Source organism: Phaethon aethereus (genome assembly GCF_964289735.1).
Source record: "Phaethon aethereus genome assembly, chromosome: 3".
Lineage (NCBI taxonomy): Eukaryota > Metazoa > Chordata > Aves > Phaethontiformes > Phaethontidae > Phaethon > Phaethon aethereus.
The window spans coordinates 17,558,673-17,576,037 of NC_138576.1; positions in this window are offsets into that span (position 1 = coordinate 17,558,673).

Here is a 17,365-nt window from a genome sequence, read left to right on the forward strand (position 1 = left end):
CAGATCATTGATAAAGCTTATTGCCTCCTCCTCCACTGAGCTGATTGCCCAGATGATAGGGCATTACATCAGTCAAAGAAATCCACAGCTAAAGGAAAACCACATCAGTTAGAAAGAAAATTCTTTTATTCTAACAGTGCTTACTGAATAAGGGGGAAAAAACTTCCAGAGACACGTTGTTGGCTTACAGTTTAATTGATGCCTTCAGCTTTGAGCCAGCATAAATTATTATTATGAGGAAAATTGCTGAGCTCAGGCTATGCAGACACTTGCCAAAGGAAAGCAATTCTGACAGTTGTTATAGGGAATTCTCTGCAGCTTTCCTGTCATTTTGCAGTGTACTCATGCTGAGCTGCTGGAATTAAATGAACTTATGCCAAAGTAGTGCTCTCCCTTAGCATGGAGATTGTACATCGACACAGCTCTCTAGTGGTGCTCATACTGGGAGGGAGTGTGTTTGTGTCTAGTCTGTGGCCAGTATTCTGGAGGAATAGGATCTGGTTTTCCTCCTCTGTCCTTACCCTCATTAAAAAAAAAAACTAATTTTGCCTGCTGGCAACAAACTTGAGAGTGCCATCCTTCAATGTGAAGACAGCCTTAAAGGTGCCCACTTACTAATTTGACTCTCATGCACTTTGCTACCCCACACTGAAAGCAGCCATTGACCCTCCCAACAGAGACACACACACCCCCTGAAGCCCCTCTCCAGTTAATAGCCTTCTATCCTCCTGCTCCTCCCTTGGACATCTAAAAATCCACACAGTGTTTAATAAATTTCTCCTTGAGTTGCCAGAAAAGCACTGTCTTTATACAACAGGTCCAGGGGACCAGCAAGAATTTGGGAAGATGAAATCCTTGTATCTTCAGGATTGTTTAGGTCTGGAAAGAGTCTGTGAGAATGAAGATTCAAACCTGAGGAAAACGCAAAAGGACATCTGCACTGGGTTAATGCCTGTAAGCTGGAACATAACTTCTTGTTCTTCTCCTTTGTGTTTCCCCAGAGTTTCAGTGTAACAAAGAGAAGAGAGACAGAAGAGGGCAGGAAAAGGGCTGAGACACTACAGCACAACAGCTCTTGAGGATCACGGAGGGGCAGATAACCCTCCTGGAGCCCATGGGTTTTAATACTCCTAACTGCTTTTCAGATGCTTAATAATGTTTTTTTGCTCAATGTTTAGCTCTATGTACTCCTTGCTATTTATTAAAAAAATAATTGAAAATATCTTCCCATTTCACAGGAAGTGCGATTAATTCTGTGCATAAAATAAGGTAAAAGGTACGCATGAATCATGGTAATAGTATTCCATACACAAGAAGACACGCAATAAGCTTGACTAACGCTTTATACAAAGACATATCTGTTTTTCACAAGTGGATGTTTGAGTCATGCCAGGAGCACAATGCCTTTCTGACTCTGTGCCCCCGAGAACACACAGCATTTCTGTGAGACTCCTTATCTGGCTATTCAGGGCATTCAGCTCGTGTATCCACCGCCTCTTCCAACATCTGCACAAGACCCTCTCACTTTTTTTCCTTACAAAGTTGCTGCAAAATGCACGCAGCGGTAAGACACTAGTATTCCTGTCCTGCCTCCACCTCAAACATCAGTATTATCCATCCAGCCATGCTTCTTCCAAATCATATTTCATTGTCCTTATAAAACTACTCAGTCCATAGGACGAGGGCCTGTTTTGTTATTGGTGAGCAGGAAAAAAGACTGAAACGAAGCAGCATCCTCTGAATAACCAGAATAACTCTACAGAAGTCACCAGGATTAGGCTGATTTGCTCCCATGAGGATCTGTGCTGTGTCCTTTGTTTATCTACAAAATGTACCCTGCACAACCAATTAAGACTTCTTCAAGCTTGGGATTTTGGAACGGATCTTATTTAATACTTTCATTAACGACCTTGGAACAAGAAAATGAAAACGTGCTAATGAAACTAGAGCATATCACAAGATTCAAAGGCTGTGTCAGTGCAGAGGAAGATCAGAGTATTGCACAGGTGGGCTAACAGTAAAATAGGCAGGATAAAACTAAAAATCATGGCGTATCAAGTCATGTATTTGGGGATTAACAGCAGAATTTCTGCCATAAACTTATAAACCCATGATTTAGCAGCAAAATAGCAGCACATATTTCTAGCTAAGCTTAATCCGACAGCCCCTTGCTAATGTGATGCTAAGAGGTATAAGAAGAGTGTGCTGGTTTTGGCTAGGGTACAGTTAATCTTCTTCACAGTAGCTAGTACGGGGCTGCGGTTTGGATTTGTACTGGAAACAGTGCTGATAATACAGGCAGGCTTTTGTGACTGCTGAGCAGTGCTTACATAGAGTCAAGGCCTTTCCTGCTCCTCACACCACCCCACCAGCGAGTAGGCTGGGGGTGCACAAGAAGTTGGGAGGGGACACAGCTGGGACAGCTGACCCCAACTGACCAAAGGCATATTTCAGACCATATGACATAACGCTCAGCATATAAAGCTGGGGGAAAAAGGAAGGGGGGATGTTCGGAGTGATGGCGTTTGTCTTCCCAAGAAACCGTTACGCGTGATGGAGCCCTGCTTCCCTGGAGATGGCTGAACCCCTGCCTGCCCATGGGGAGTGGTGAATGAATTCCTTGTTTTGCTTTGCTTGTGTGCACAGCTTTTGCTTTACCTCTTAAACTGTCTTATCTCAACCCATGATTTTTCTCACTTTTACCCTTCCAATTCTCTCCCTCGTCCCACCCGGGGGGAGTGACTGAGCAGTTGCGTGGGGCTTGGTTGCTGGCTGGGGCTAAACCACAACAAAGAATCATTTTCACCAGTAATAAATAAATGCTAGCACTGAAAGTCCTACTGGGATGTCTCTCAGACACCCTAAGACACCGGCCTTTTTGGTTTGAACAACAACAAATTCAGGGTCAAGAGGTGCTGAGGCTGCTTGGTGGATGGAGGGAAGAAGGGAGTTGTAAAGGGGCCAGCATACAGAAGGTTTAGGCTATGGATGTCAGGCAGTATGAGTGAATCGTAAGGTAGGACTGCATCATTGGAGGCAGACGCAGCCAGGCAGGCATGCTCCTGCCTTGAAACGTGTACAGAATTTGCTCTCGTGCTTCAGTGAGCAAGCACAGAGCCTTCCAGCATCCCTCGTATGCCTTCCCAAAGGCACCACAGCATACTTCTACTGTTCATAATTAAAGATGAACCTGAGAGAGGAGACAGGCCTGCAGGAATGACTCCCTCAGAAGCTGCCTTAGCAAAATGAAAAGTAAGTGGATCTCCCTTGCCAAATGGGACTAGACATAACCATCTCCTTCCAACTAATGAAACACTTCTTTTTGTTCAGATTTCTCAGCTGGGACTGGTATCCCCGTGTTTTGATATCTGATCCCATTTTTCCCCATCTGCTCGCACATTCTCTCCCCCCACACCGACATGCATCTGAGGGATGAGATGAACTACTGTCGTGGTTTAGCCCCAGCCGGCAACTAAGCCCCATGCACCCGCTTGCTCACTCCCCCACGGTCGGAGAGGGGAGAGAATCGGAAGAATAAAAGTGAGGAAACTCGTGGTTTGAGACAAAGACAGTTTAATAAGTAAAGCAAAAGCCACGCACACAAGCAGAGCAAAACAAGGAATCCATTCACCACTCCCCATGGGCAGGCAGGGGTTCAGCCATCTCCAGGGAAGCAGGGCTCCATCACGTGTAATGGTTTCTTGGGAAGACAGATGCCGTCACTCCAAACATCCCTCCACCCTTTCCTTCTTCTTCGCCCCAGCTTTATATACTAAGCAAGACGTCATATAGTATGGAATATCCCTCTGGCCAGCCTGGGTCAGCTGTCCCGGCTGTGCCCCCTCCCAGCTCCCCGTGCACCCCCAGCCTTCTTGCTGGCAGCCCAGCACGAGAAGCTGGACTGTCCTTGACTACTTAGCAACAACTCAAAACATCAGCATGTTATCAACATTTTCTCATCCCAAATCCAAAACACAGCCTCACGCTAGCTTCTGTGAAGAAAATTAACTCTACCCTGGCTGAAACCAGGACAACTACAGAAGGGAATGCCTCACATCGGGCTCTTGGACTTAAACATGGGCATTAAGTAGTTCTTTCACAATGAAGCAGCATCAATATTTCAGCATAAGCAGAGTGGAAAGCCCATAGCTGATTAGGAGCCGGGCAATCATTTGGGAATGTAAAAGATGCCAGTCACCCTATGTTGAAGCTCTGGGAATATAACATAGCAAAGAGAGCAGAGTTTCCAGGGACTGTGGACCTCCACACTACCCCATGTTTGTTGAACGAGCCACAGCAATGACAAGCTACATGCAGAAGTACCCATTTCTGGTAACGACTAGAAAGACTGATGGAAGAAAGAGAAAAAAGTACAGAGTGCCTTACACTGGTCCCAGCGTGATCGAGTCTGCTGTGTACAACCTCCAGCACACCAGCCAGGCTTATGCATATTGCAGAGAGGAGAACGTGCACCCGTTACCTCAGCCCACGCTCCACTTCCCAGCCAAGCGGTCACTCTGGGGTGGTTAGACTCCAGATAACAAGTGCATGGCTGTCTACGCTGTGGGAAACATTCATCCATGTGTTCCACTCCTGCAACTCCTACAGGTTTCTTGGAACCACCCTGAGATTCTAATGCCACCACAGCTGCTCACAGCATAATTTTTTTATCCAAACTGTTTCAAACTTCAACCAATGCTAAAGTCCACAGGGACATGATGATTTTTTTAGTAACCTCCTCAGCTGCATAAACTTCTGCCGTTGTCACTGATGTAGGAAAAAAAGTGGGAATACAGGTTTTACTTTTCACTCAGGCGAAAGATTAATGACACAGCGCCTAAAGATGCAGGCTACTGCTTGATATCTTGATTAATGATCTGGAAAAGAGAGTGAGCAGGGCAAGTTTACAAGTGACACAATGTTATTTGAGAGTCAAAATAGAAGCCTGAGATAAAGTTGTGAAAAAACTGCATACAGACCTAACAAATGCTGGTTGAATGGACAACACAAAACAGAGGAAACTCCATGTTATCAAGTACAGTCTTGGAAGAAATCATTTAAGTATTGATGTGGTCAGCAAAATAAGAACATTTGCACAACGCTCAGCATCACTCTAAAAAGCTGACAGAATATGAGGAAGCACTGGACTGAGAAAAGTCCTGAAAGCATTAAACCACTGTCTAAATCAATATAGTCTCATCTTGCAAGCAGTGTTCAGTTCCAAGTCTCCCATGACAAAGACAGACGAGAAACAGAAAGTGTCCAGAGAGGTATAATAGAAGAATTTCAGAAGCAAGGATGGACTAAATGAGATTGTACAAATCCTACAATGGGTTTACAAGAAAAATCTTCAAGTGATTAATTAAATACAAAAGACACATTCACAACAGACAGCATTTTTCTCTGATTTACACCAGATGAAAATCTGGCCTTATCCTTTTAATGTGTATCAAAGGGAGTTTGTGCTCTGTGAAAGCAAAGCTCTAAACGACTCTTGATGACAATCATCCTACTTATCAGGCCCTGCAACTACTGACCGTTCAAATGGCTGTGTGCCAAGAATAGCAATAAATCTAATTGTATCGGCAATAAAGAATATTCCTCTCCACCCAAAAAATTGTGTGACTTCAAATGAAAAAATCTAAGTATGATATAGAAGGGAGAAATCTAGAGAATAACATTTAACAAATAACATTTTAAACAGTATAAAATGTAGCCCTACATACAGACCTGATAACTGCTTATGTGCCTCCTGAATGAACACAATCTGCACATAATTAGTATATAGTATTTGTATATATACATATATACAAATATACAATATATATTGTATATATACATATGAATATTCATTAAATTGCTCTCATATTTGTAGACTTTGGCTTATGTTGAAGCAATTTCATTTTATTTAGTTGCTTAAGGATCTGGAAAGAGATACATCCAGGGGCTGAGAGGGACGGGAAAAATTGTCCCCTGGAAAGGCTTTCCACAGGCTACAGAGAGATGCTAGGGCTACTATGCTCAAAAACTCAGCAGCTTGGAATTATGCCTACAAGAGAGAAATCCATGTCTGTCTGTCTGTGGAGTGTCCTAACAAAGTCCTAGGAAACTGTCCAGACTTGACATTTCTAGGACAAACCCTTCTATTAATCTATAAGGGAGGCCTTATTGCAGCTTTTCACTACTTAAACTAGTGACTTTAGGATGAGAGGAAATGGCCTCAAATTTCACCAGGGGAGGTTTAGATTAGATATTAGGAAAAATTTCTTTACGGAGAGAATGATCAAGCATTGGAACAGGCTGCCCAGGGAGGTGGTGGAGTCACCATCACTTCTGTGTTCAAAAAACGTGTGGACGTGGCACTTCGGGACATGGTTTAGTGGGCATGGTGGTGTTGGGTTAATGGTCTTTTCCAACCTTAATAATTCTGTGATTCTGTGATTCTATGAAAGGGGGCTTATAGAAAAAATGGAGAAGGACTTTTTACCAGGGCAAGACAAGGGGTAATGGTTTTAAACTAAAAGAGGGTAGATTTACATTGGACGTAAGGAAGAAATTGTTTTACAATGTGGGTGGTGAGACACTGGCACAGGTTGCCCAGAGAAGCTATGGATGCCCCATCCCTGGAAACATTCAAGGTCAGGTTGGATGGGGCTCTGAGCAACCTGATCCAGTTGAAGATGTCCCTGCCCATGGCAGATGGGGATGACTAGATGATCTTTAAAGGTCCCTTCCAACCCAAACTATTCTATGATTGTATGCTTCTATAAGAATAAATACATATTCGCTAAATATCTAATTAAGTAGTTTTAATTATTCAATTAAATAGTTCCATAAGACACCAAAGGGGGTTCTTGATTCCCCTGTGAACTTATCATAAAGCTGGAAAACTAACTGTTTTGCAAATGATTGCTCATGGTATAAAGTCTTTGTTATTTCATATCACTATTACATAGGCTATGTTTGTCCCCACCATGCCTAAATCTTATCTGGGCAGGTACCTAGACAAGAAATACTCTCCTATGGACACAAACTTTTTCAGTTAAGATTTTTCTGCCCTCAATGACTACCTGTCAATTCTAAAAAATCTCAAATCCAGTCACCTTTACCGAAGGACCATTTTATGGACCAACACATCTGGAATCAAGACGAGCTATTTGAAACAGTAGAACTATCTTATAGTTCAAAAACCTCAACACAACAGGGAGCTGGTCTAAAGAGGAATTCGGCCCATTCCGATAGCAACTCTGAAGCACAGCACTTTGTGTGATGTCCCACTAACACCGTTTCAAGCAGAAGTTTCAGGCTTGAGAGATATAGCTGATGGCCGCTTTGTATCTAAAAGAATTTTTTAAAAAAGAGGGAGAGAATATATGGAGAAGGGCAGCAGAAATTGACTTTCATGAAGCAAGATCCGATGCGTGTAGCACACTGGACAAAACATATCATATTTGGGGAAACAACGTGTGCAAGCCACAGATTTTGATGGTTCTTAAGAAGAGAAGTGTTGATTATTGCCTTGAGAAGGATGAATTTTATTAGTTTCCTCATAGAAAGTTTGCTTCTGATATGTTCTAGGAAAATGTCTTTCCAGGTTCTCTTCTCGTGTAGCATTTTTTACGATTCTGATACAGATTCCAGTATGGGATAGTACAATAGCCACAAGAACACAGCCACAATGTGTTTTTTAAACTATGCATGCTAAGAAGGAAAACCTACTCACAATTAATATCAAAAGCTTAGCTTTCTGTGTCATATTATACAGCCAGACATTTCTTCAATGTTATGCACACTGATTCCATAGTATGGGAAAGATGGAGATTTTATGTATTTATTTTCAGGGGAAATTTTGGACTAAAGTCAGGAAACAACAGCTGGTCCTGGTCCAGAGTTATCTGCTGAAACATGAGAAGGGGCTGCTGGAAAATTAATGATCAATAAAACTTCTACTTTGAAAAGTTTCTTGTGTTGGAGATAAGGAAAAGACAGGAGAGATCACTCTATATTTAAAATAACCCAATGAATTAAAAAATGGCAAAATGAGAACTTGAAAAGACATGTCATATACCAGGTGAGTGCTTTCATTCATATTGTAGAAATATGGTTTATTTTTTCATGAGAAAAATTCTGCAAACTTCTTCTGCAGGGTAAGAAGTCCTAATTCCTGAAGGGTTTGACAGAGCAGGACATTCATTTCCTACCCAGCTCTGACAACAGTGGCATGGGAACAATAAAGCAAACTGGCCAACCAGTACTCCTCCAGTATCACACCCAGGAAAGTAAAGGCACCATCTCTCCAGGAAAACATTTGAATAAAATAGCTAAGAAAGGTAGTGATCTGTCACACCAGAAAAACAGAGCTTTATTAAATATTTGATATATTTAACATAGCATTTTATACTAAAGCTTTCCCCTGAATTATCTTACGATTTTAATGAAGCATGCATAGCTTTGAAGCACAGGCAAAGATTTCTAGAAATATTGCATTTAAACTTACATAAATTAGATCAATTCATAGAATTATTTGTTCTTAAGAAGGGGAGCAATGCAACAATAACATCTAACCTTTCAAAAACACTTTACAGAAGGTTACACAAACAAGAATAATTTGAGAACAGGAACCATTTAGCTGCCCTGGGAGGAATCCCATAAAGAAGCAGAATGAAATAAATACTGTGATTTAATTACAGCTTTTCTGTGTGTTCTGTCTCCAGTGTTCAAATAGATGGAAATGAGATCTGAAAACTCCTCCCAGCATCACTATTTAACATCGTGAACATCTAGCACCCTCGGACTAAATTCCTTATGTACTCATCCGTGGATCAGGGCCAGATTTGAATCTCTATTCAAGAAGTATCTCCCACTGCAGAAATGGCATTATCTACCAACACAGGGAACAGCAGTGTGTTGTCTTGCTCTTTTTTTGGGCTATGTTGTAAGTGTTGCTCTTTACCTCAACAGAAAGCTCTACTCTATCATTAGCAGCAGAACATGAAAAGAAGAAAGGGGGGATGTCTCTCTCATTTTAGTTTCTCCAGAAGACAAAACCTCCCATTGGCAAGCTCATCCCACTAATGTAAGAGGTAATCCCTTGCCTCAATACCTCTTTCACTAGTCTGAAGGTTTTTTTTCGCTTGTAACCCCATGGATGTTCATCCTGTGTATCTGAGGCTTCCTACAACATTAATGCAAGCAATTAAGTGATATAATTTGCATTAGCACAGGCTATCATTAAGCAGCTTGCTTATAATGATGGCAGATCAGTACAACGGTGATAAGATATTTCAGTAAAGCAAAGATGCAGTATGTTAACTGCCAAAATTAATTCAGTTACTTAAGATCATGTATGGTGTCCTGTTCTTGGCTTGTCAAAGAGCATTTCAGCCTAAAATATGTATATATGTGCATACGCCATCCCCTTCTTCCACTGAAGGAGTATTTCATTCTATATATAAATCATGAATAATGATGTACCAGGTACATAATCATAACTAGCTAGACATTTAACATGCACTTTCCATGTGCATGGAAATTTCTGATCTTTGTACAAGCAAGACAGTACTGAGTCCTAATTAAACTCATAACCAAAAACCTTGTCGTTACAAAAATTCAATACTTACACATCCTACTGCCACATTGAGCTGATGGAAGAGCAAGAAACTCTTCAAAACTGAATTTGAAATAATACCTCACCTTTAAACAAACTTCTGAGGCTTACTACAAGGTTTATTTTAGCATATAAAGTTCACATGAGAGGGGATAGTTATATCACATCTTCTCACAGCTATCTCTGGTTAACCACTTGACTACCTCCTTTCCATTTCTGTCTCTTCTGTATTCTCTCTTTGCTTGCTTTATTCTTACGGTTTGCCTACACTGGGAATAATCTGATAATTATCGTTTGTTGTTATTGCTCTCTTAGAAGGCATCGTATTTCAGAATAGAAGTGGCTTTCTTTCCAGAATGGAGTTTCCACACAGGGAATTACCCCATCTTACCTACAGTGGACAGGTATAATTATACAGGCTTCCTTTACCAGTCATCTTCCTTGTACAGATGAACATGTGACCTTCAAATATCCATCAGCCTTAATATTATATGGCCTAGAACAAAAAAGTATGTTTAGCTTATATAGAGAAACTACATGGGGTGCTTTCAGATCAAATGCTTGTCTATTTTTCCAACTGTTAATTGATCTAGTAAGAGATATAGACTCTCTGCACTAATGTTGCCTGCTGACATCCCTAGCCCATCATAGCTACACCAGAAATTAATCAGCGGCCTGCAGCGACCTGCCTGTGGGACTTGAAGTTTTCTCATAAGCCCACCGTGCTCCTGACCACACCTCCAACGTGGTCTCCAGTGCCCGTGCTGTAATCTGGTTGACTGACCTCCCTTCTCCCGTTTGCATAACATGTTCATACGGCAGCTGCCGGGGAAGGAGAAGAAGATAGAGATAAAAAACAAGAAGTGCAGAGTTCAAAGGCATAACAGATAGAGCTCTCCCTGAGTTTACTGAACAACCATCTGATGAAGCCTTTCCAAGCTCCAGTCCGCCTTTATGGACTTCTGTCTTGTTCCCCAGCGCTCCCTTCCCCTCCAAGACCTCTCACTCCCTTAAAGACATGCTAAATGTGTGCTCTCTGCCCTCTGCATTTCATTTTTGCCTTGCATGTCCATTCTCGCTATCTGCTTTCTCATTTGCACGACCATTGGCAAAACAGCAGAAGAGCCAAAAATCTATGCATATCTATTGCAATATAGACATCTTCTGAAACCAGCAATCTCACAGCACCACAATACACTGTTCATGGATGAGTGACTGTAATGGTCCGCTCCCATAAATTGGGTAATTTTTCTTAGATAAAAGCAAGCCATATAATTAGAAAAGGGAACTAGCTACCTGTAATGAAAGAATAATCAAATCACCATTAAAGGGAAATTAGCTGCATTTATCTTAATTCTAGGGGCCCCATTGTTGCATCCTGATAGGAGACACTTCAGGAGAATAAAATTTACTTGACAATCTCAGTGACTTTTGCCACTCCTGTTTGTTCATGCAAAAGGGGGCCCTTTATCATGTTTTGGCAGAGCAACTTGCATTTAACTGAACAAAAGCCATTAAAAGGTTATTTGTTTCATTTCCATAAAAAAGACACACCTCAACTTTCAGGGATACCATTTAGCTCCAGCTGGCTCCTCTGTCCTCCCACTTGCAAGTCACAATTGCTGGGACAGAGCCAGGGAAAACAAGAGGAAGGCCCAAGGGAGATCTGCAAAAGCTTTGTGTCCAACTAGACCAGTGCATGGTACTCCTGGAGAGGAATCTCCCACGGGACTCCTCCACGAGCCTCTCTTGGCAGTTGCAGCACAGTGGGGCCCCAGGGCTTTAGAGCCACTTCAGAAGAGGTTCATTGGACCTGCCTAGGACCAGTACTGACAAACCTGTATTTTTTAGGCCAACAGCATGAAGAAGGGAATGGTTCTGTTTAGCCAGCATCCTCCCTCACAGGCCGGCAGGAGGAAAGGAAAGCTGTCTGACGTGGGGAGATAGCTCAACCCAGATAACACGGGTTTGGCTCTGCTCCCCAGAGCCTTTTCCACTCTTCGGTAGGACATGCCACAGAAGGAAAGGATGCAGAGAAACACTGTTAGGTGCAATCAAGGAATACATATTGCACCTTCAGAAAGAGGAGTGGTATTTAACATCAACGACTGTGGTGGTAGGAGGGAAGTAAAAGCGTCGGACAAAGGCTGAGTTTTTACAACCAAGCATGATCAGTAGCTGCTTCAGTATATCAGACTACAGCAGCATTTACCCCGCAGCAGATATCAATATTCATCAATATCATCCTTCGCCAGCAAAGACCAAACTACTCCCAGCCTGCAGATACACTTATCCTGTGGCAAGTTAAACCGGACAAGTGGCACTGAGCAGCAAAACTGAGGTTTGGTACCACCCTCCCATGCTGACAGTCACCTTCTTAACCCAAGTATTCCTTGATTCCCCTTCTTCCACCAGAAGAAAACAGTTTGCATGAAACAGCAGCCACCATTAGCTAGACACTCAACAACTTCCTTTAGAGGCTTGTCCTCCCTGAAGCAATTAGTTTATCCCAGTAACGGATTTAAGAAGTCCTGTGGTCTTCCTCACAGCACAACAGATATAATACAGAATCAGGCAAAATAATGTTTAAAGAGCTTGACTCCACTAGCTCACATTTTTTTGTTACATACTGGAATCTGGTGATGCTTTAGCCTCTTATATGGATGATTTTTTATTTTTAATATAAGAGCACTCATGCCAACCTCTAGCACCTTTACAATATGAACATAAAATACAGTAGTGTAACAAAAGATCTTCTCCTGATCCTTTCATTCCCAAGTCCCCAAACCAAGTGTGACATAAACAAGTAATATCTTGTAATATCTTACTTTATATAAGTACTATATATATAGTATATTTATATATACCTTTTATTTTATAAATTACTATACATAAGTAATATCTTACTTTATCTAGAAAAGTTGCGACCACCATTTTAGTTACTCTGCAACGGCTTCAATACAGATCGGCCTGTATGAACACAATTAGAATGTTGTTCATGTTTCAGCTAGAACGGTTTAGCTGTTTCTCACAGAGAAAATCAGAGGCAATTCCAGTTTTGCCCAAGCTAACAAACTTTTTTTACCATTTTATTGAAGAATTTCAACACCTACAACCACCAGAGTGGCACCTTTAAACTCATCAAGAAGTTGGCCAGTTGTAATTTAAGTCTTTTGCTGGTTTCATGGAAAACTACCCAAATATTGAAAACCTAATGAGGAAACTCGATTTTAGTATGCTCATCTGATATCTTAAAATTTGCTAGCAGAATTTCCTTAAGACTCCAGCTCTCACATAAGGCTGCTAAACGACCAGTCTTCCTAAGTAAATCCTATTCTCTGTCCAGAAGTTTTACTAGAAGTTGGGAAAAGAAAAGAAGGGCAGAGAGTACAACTACAGAAAGAATGATAGCGTGGAAAACAAGATGGGGAGTATATGGGCTGGAGCTGAGCAGAGGGCAGGGTGCAGAAGGGAGGAGATGGGATAGCAATGTAAATTATGGGGCAGATAACAAGGCAAAGAGGAAGGCAGGAAGTAGCTTGGGAGCAAAAGAGAAAAGTCCTGCAACCACCAGAAGACAGGGCCTTCAGAAACACGTTCCCTCACCATTAAGCAAACAGACATGAGCCTGCTTGTAAAGAATCTCCATCCAACTCAAGGAAAGACACAAAAAGAGTAAATTTTTTTACCGCTACCCACGACAGGGCTCTTTCAGATAGTGCAGGAGTATGCTGCAGATCCAGAGAGCTCAGTCATACTGACATTCAGTGGCAGCCTGTGGAAATCCTGTGACAGAAGTGTGCTTTTTGGGGTTCTTGGTTTGTGTGTTTACGTTAATTCACTGGGCTATGTGCCTACTTTGTGAGATGCTACCTTCACCTGCCACGCACCCATTGTACAGACTGTAGGGAAAGAAGCTGCTATCTGTACCATCTCTACCTCATTTGCTACAGAGATGAAAAGCATGTGATGGAGGGGGCAGGTTCTGCTGGGAAAAAGAAAAGAGAGTCTTATAGTTATGGCAAATAACTGAGCCACTAGAAAACTGGATTCTAACTCTGTCCTGAAGTTCGCATGTAAGTCTAAGGAGTTTGCATTATTCCTCATTTTTCTCCCACACCCCAATTGAGTAATTTGTGGTGTGAGCTGCTAAGATGCTGGATGTGAGTAGGTGCATCTGAAGTCAGTGGGAGGTGGACTTCAGTACACACTGTGTAGCATAAAGCTTTCACCACCCTGGAAATGAAGGTCTTTCATTTAGTATTTACCACCCTGGAAATTAAGATCTATATTCCTCCACATAGGCATCCAGAAGTGTTGATATTTTTCATTTTCTGGATATAAGACAAGATAATGCTAACCATTTCATAATGGTGTGACAAGGGTAAAGTCACTAGTGGTTAGTAGGATGATAGCACTCCTGAAATGCTCTAAAGGAAATTAATTTTTTTAATTCAATGAAGGATAATGCTATGTAGTATAGTGTACATTAAATTATACATGGAATAAGCAATAAAAGAAACATTAAATAGAAACACAGAATTGGAAAGCTTCTGGAGTTTAGTCTCCTGCTATCTTGGACAACTACATCACATGAGCACTTTTATAGATTGATCAGGCTCTGCTTTCAAAATAGATGGGCTTCCTGCCCTCAGCACAGGGAAGTTGTTCTACAGTCTCATTGCTCTGAAAATTCCAAATCTTCTAATTCACAGACTAAATTCGTTAATATCTATGTTACACATATTTGTCTTCCATTTAAATAACAATTCTACATCCATCCATGATGTTTACTCTCCTTTCAAGACATCATCAAATCTCCTCTTAACCTTTATTTTTGAAAACTAAACACAACACATTCTTTGAGTCTCCTCTCATAAAAGCTCCCCAAAGAACATCATTCCTACTTAGCAATAGGGTTCCTCTGGGGAAATGAGCTTACAGCTATGTGATTAAAAACGATATCACAGTGCAGTCTTAAGTCATGTAACCCCACAGGACCCAAACCTGAAAAGCAAGCAGCTGCAGCAATCTGTAGGTCTGAAGCCAGACACACGGGCCATGCAGCTTCTCTGCACTTATGTATCAGACTCTACATCAGGCATGCAGTTAAGCCTGGATCCATCTCACAGCTCTGCACACACAGACTTGCTGTGCCCAGCACTTCCCAACTTTTAAGATGGTTCTGCATTTCTCAATGCAACCTCTCAGTAGGTGAGAGAGAGGTGTGATCTAAATTGTAGGAGGCTACTTCTAAAGCTTCCCCATTTTTGAGGGGAATCAGTGAAGGCGGTAGCCTTGATTAGGTAACGTGTTCTTCCTCAAATAAAAGTCACACATACATGCCATATAGGTGGAATGGTAAGTTTTATCCTCGATGGATGCATGATGTTAATCAAAACATTGGTCAGTTCTGGTCTTTACCTCATCTGTAAATTAAGACAATCATTGGGACAGACTTCGGTGAAAACGAGAGTATCCTACTGACAAGGAAGGTTCAAAAAGGCAACCTAAAACTGTAGCAAGTTGCCAAGACAGTAATTTCTGGGGTAGAGTAATACATTTCCATAATGCTTTCTGAAAAGAGTTTCATTACCTTTGAAAAGGGTATTATCAATAGTTCCTTTTTTACAATGGAATAAATGCTTCCCAAACTCAAATGAGAGTGGCTTGTTCACATCATAGATCCAATTTCCACATACATAATCCCATTCCCAGTCCAAACACAGATCAAGAGCTTTACAAGTTGAGACAATAACATCCTGGGGTTGATTCAGAGAATTCATCATCCCATCTGGATGCTGAAGTTCCTCAGCATGACTATATTTGGTGATGCTGAAACCAAAGGTGAGAAGTCTCATCACTTCACACAGACTCGGTGTGGCACAAAGACATCGGCGAACCCGAACTAGCCCGAGTCCTGACAGACCAGATGCGCTTGATCCACACCTGGATTTTGTATGCTGAATGCTGGGACAAACAGCACAAACCCACTGTGTCCTTACCACATCCTCTGAGACTGAGGCAAATAGTGAGTGCAGACAAAATCACGCATCCACTCAGCCAGCCCTTTGAACATACATACAGCAATATGTATGGATGGGTAACACATGGATGGATAACATTTTATTATTCGTATGTCACAGCATGGACCTAAAATTCCAGTGTGTCCATCACATCTCCGACCTCTTGAAAATGAAGGTGAAATCAAGGCGGTGGGGGGAGTAAATATCTAGATTGTTGCAGATGCGGAATGCTTGCCTACCCCTGCACAGGGCCTCGGGAATATGAACTCTTCAGGAGCGCTCCCCTGTCACTCTAGTCCCAGGGGAAGAGCGCAGCCACCCTCACTTGAAAATGGCTTTTGAGAACCTGCCATTGGGAAAAAAACCCCAAAGGTGTCAGTAGCGGAGCCTCTGTGAAACTCCTGCCGCCTCCACCCCGGGCCGGGGCACAGGAAGGCGGACTTTGTCCCACACAGCCGCTCCGGAAGCGCCCAACGGCCCCCGCCAGCCATACCCGCTCCTCCCGCCCCGCCCGAGGCCCTTCAGGGGCAGCCGGGCTGGGCCGGACCGAGCCGGGCTCACGGCCCCGCTCCTGCGGGAGCTCCCGCCCGCCGGCGGCTGAGAGGAGAGGCGGGCCGAGGGGACAGGAGAGTAGCGGCGGAGGGGGGGGGTGGGGGAGAGTGGGGGTTGTAGCAGCATCACTATGGCGACAGTGACGTCATCTCACCCTGGATCTAATTGGAGGAAACCCCGTGGCCCCAGCCGCAGCCCACGGGCCAACCGAGCTTGTGCCCTGCCTGAGCTCGCCCCCGCGGCGGCGCGCGCTGCTACGATTGGCTGTCGGGGCGCGGAGGGGCGGAGCTGGGCTCGCAGACCAGGCTCTGATTGGTCGCGTGGGCGCGGGCCGAGCAGCGGGTAGGCTTGCCTGCGCCAACGCCCTTTAGCGCTGGCTCTCGCCGGAGACGGGAGCGGCTCTTTCTCTCCGCCACAGCCCCGAGCGAGGCAGCCGATCGGGTGGCGCCCGCGGCCCGGCCTAGTGCAGCGGACTCAGGTGAGCGCGGTGCCGCGTCCTGGCGGCGGACGCGAGCCCCGCTCCGCCGCTGCCTCCCGCTGCTGCCGCCGCGTCCTCCATTTTGTTATCGCGGCGTGGAGCGCTCGGCGGCCCCGGGGAGCGGGAGGCGCAGCCAGCCAGCGCCGCCATTTCGTACCCGGCGGGGCCGCCGGCTTCCTCTTTCCGCCCTACCGCCGCGGGGGCAGCGCCGGCCGCTCTCCGTCCCCACCGCCCCCGCCGTCCCCGGGGACGCGGCCGCCCCTGGCCGCCGCCCTCGCCGGGGCCGAGACCCCACCCACTGCCGCGCCCCCCCGCCGGCAGTGCAGGGCCGCCGCGCCGAGAGCCGCGCCGTCCCGGGGCCGGAGCCGCGGCCACTCCCGGCGCGGCCGCCGGGGGGAGGCGAGAAGGCTCGGGCCCCGCCGCGCCCTGCCGCCAGGAGGCGAAGTGGCCGTGGGCCGCCCGCCTGGCCCCCGGGACGCCCCGCCCCGCCCGGCCCGGCTGCCCCGAGCTCCCGTGGCCTGGCTCGCCCCGCGGAGCGCGGGTGCCCGAGGGAGGTGGATCCCGGGTCGCTCCGCCAGCCCGCTGGGTTTTGACCTCGTCCTTGCCTCCCCGGGGACGAGCTCGTCTCGCTCCTTTATAATTTTTTCATGCTTGTCCCGGCTTTGGCGTCCGCCTTTCTTCGTCTCTTGCCCGCAAGGCTTG